Here is a 3,497-nt window from a genome sequence, read left to right on the forward strand (position 1 = left end):
TTAGGCAATTCATATCTAGGAATGCTAGTTCTACCAGGTGTTTCAAGAGATTCAGTTTCAACCTCATCATCAGATTCAACAACATCATGTTGTATTACTCTAGCAATTTGTTTATCAAGAAATTCAACAAAGTGGTACATCATCATTATCAAGTAAGGTACTAGCATCATCAATAACTTGCGACATATCAGAATTAATAGCATGTGGTGGTGTTGTGAGTTTACTTATAACAGAAGGTAAATCTAAAGCAGAACTGGATGGTAGTTCCTTACCTCCCCTCGTCTTTGAGGGAAAAATCTTAGTCTTAGCATCCTTCAGAATCTTCATAGTGATAATATGATAATAATCCCAAGTGACTCAACAAATATAACTATGCTCCCCGGCAACAGCGCCAGAAAAAGGTCTTGATAACCCACAAGTATAGGGGATCGCAACAGTTTTCGAGGGTAGAGTATTCAACCCAAATTTATAGATTTGACACAAAGATAGCCAAAGAATATTTGAAGGTATTAGCAGCTGAGTTGTCAATTCAACCACACCTGGAGATTAATTATCTGCGGCAACATGATCAGTAGCAAAGTAATATGATAGTTTTGATAATAGTGACAGCACTAACAGTAACGGTAACAGCGATAGCAGTAGTTTTGTAACAAGTGCAACAGTAACGATAGCAATAGTAACTTAGCAAGAACAATATAGGATAAATTCGTAGGCATTGGATCGGTGACTTGTTGGATGATATTCATCATGAGACAGTTATAACCTAGGGCGATACGGCACTAACTCCAGTTCATCAATATAATGTAGGCATGTATTCCGTAAATAGTCATACGTGCTTATGAAAAGAACTTGCATGACATCTTTTGTCCTACCCTCCCGTGGCAGGGAGGTCCTATTGGAAACTAAGGGATATTAAGGCCCCTTTTTAATAGAGAACTGGAACAAAGCATTAACACGCGGTGAATACATGAACTCTCAAACTACGGTCATCATCGGGAGTGGTCCCGACTATTGTCACTCCGGGGTTTACCGGATCATAACACGTAGTAGGTGACTATAACTTGCAAGATCGGATCTAGAACATGGATATAATGGTGATAACATAGACGGTTCAGATCTGAAATCAGGGCACCCGGGTCCAAAGTGACAAGCATTAAGCATGGCAAAGTCATAGCAACATCAATCTTAGAACATAGTGGATACTAGGGATCAAGCCCTAACAAAACTAACTTTATTACATGATGAATCTCATCCAACTCCTCACCGACTAGCGAGCCTACGAAGGAATTACTCACTCCCGGTGGGGAGCATCATGGAATTGGCGATGAAGAAGGGTTGGTGATGATGAAGAACAAAGATCCCCCTCTCTGGGGCCCCAAACGGACTCCAGATCTGGCCTCCCGATGAAGAACAGGAGGTGACGGCGGCTTCGTCTCGTGGATCGCGATAATTCTTTCTCCCTGTTTTTTTCTAGAAAATTAGGATTTTATAGCACCGGTTTCAGGGTCTGCGGGGCCACCAGGTGGGGACAACCCACCTGGGCGCGCCAGGAGGGGGGTGCCCTGGTGGATTGTTCCCACCCAGGTGCCCCCTCCGGTGGTTCTTGGCTCCAGAAATTCTTGTTTATTATATAAAAAATCATCGCAAAGTTTTGTTCCATTCTGAGAACTTTTATTTCTGCACAAAAACAACACCATGGTAGTTCTGCTAAAAACATCGTTAGTCCGGGGTTAGTTTCATTCAAATCATGCAAATTAGAGTCCAAAACAAGAGGAAAAGCGTGAGGAAAAGTAGATACGTTGGAGACGTATCCGTATATGAAAGTGACAAAATAGGAGACTCTCTATCATGAAGATCATGGTGCTACTTTGAAGCACAAGTGTGGAAAAAGGATAGTAACATTGCCCTTCTCTCTTTTTCTCTCTTTTTTTTTTCTTTTTTTGGCCTTCTCCTTTTTTTATTTGGCCTTTCACTTTTTTTCTCTCACATGGGACAATGCTCTAATAATGAAGATCATCACACATTTTTTTACTTACAACTCAAAAATTACTACTCGATACTAGAACAAAATATGACTCTATATGAATGCCTCCGGCGATGTACCGAGATGTGAATGAATCAAGAGCGACATGTATAAAAAATGATGAATGGTGGCTTTGCCACAAATACAACGTCAACTACATGATCATGCAAAGCAATATGACAATGAAGATGTGTGTCATAATAAACGGAATGGTGGAAAGTTGCATGGTAATATATCTCGGAATGGCTATGAAAATGCCATAATAGGTAGGTATGGTGGCTATTTTGAGGAAGGTACATGGTGGGTTTATGGTACCGATGAAAGTTGCGCGGCACTAGAGAGGCTAGCAATGCTGGAAGGGTGAGAGTGCGTATAATCCATGGACTCAACATTAGTCATAAAGAACTCACATACTTATTGAAAAATCTATCAGTCATCGAAACAAAGTACTACGTGCATGCTCCTAGGGGGATAGATTGGTAGGGAAAGACCATCGCTTGTCCCCGACCGCCACTCATAAGGAAGACAATCAAAAAATATCTCATGCTCCAACTTCGTTGCATAACGGTTCACCATACGTGCATGCTACAGGACTCACAAACCTCAACACAAGTATTTCTCAAATTCACAACTACTCACTAGCATGACTCTAATATCACCATCTTCATATCTCAAAACAATCATAAGGAATCAAACTTCTCATAGTATTCAATGCACTTTATATGAAAGTTTTTATTATATCCCTCTTGGATGCCTATCATATTAGGACTAAATTTATAACCAAAGCAAACTACCATGCTGTTTAAAGACTCTCAAAATAATATAAGTGAAGCATGAGAGTTCATCAATTTCTATAAAATAGAACCACTGCCATGCTCTAAAAAGATATAAGTGAAGCACTAGAGCAAAATTGCCTAGCTCAAAAGATATAAATGAAGCACATAGAGTATTCTAATAAATCACGATTCATGCGTGTCTCTCCCAAAAGATGTGTACAGTAAGGATGATTGTGGCAAACTAAAAGGCAAACACTCAAATCATACAAGACGCTCCAAGCAAAACACATATCATGTGGTGAATAAAAATATAGCCTCAAGTGAAGTTACCAATAGACGAAGACGAAAGAGGGGATGCCTTCCAGGGCATCCCCAAGCTTAGGCTCTTGTCACTCCTTATTCCATAGTCCATCAAATCCTTTACCCAAAACTTGAAAACTTCACAACACAAAACTCAACAGAAAATCTCATAAGCTTCGTTAGTATAAGAAAATAAATCACCACTTTTGGTACTGTTGTGAACTCATTCTTTATTTATATGTGTAATATCTACTATATTCCAACTTTTCCATGGTTCATACCCCCAATACTACCCATAGATTTATCAAAATAAGCAAACAACACATAGAAACAGAATCTGTCAAAACAGAACAGTCTGTAGCAATCTATAACTCTTGAATACTTATGTAACTCCAAAA

Source organism: Triticum urartu, chromosome 1 (genome assembly GCF_003073215.2).
Source record: "Triticum urartu cultivar G1812 chromosome 1, Tu2.1, whole genome shotgun sequence".
Classification (NCBI taxonomy): domain Eukaryota; kingdom Viridiplantae; phylum Streptophyta; class Magnoliopsida; order Poales; family Poaceae; genus Triticum; species Triticum urartu.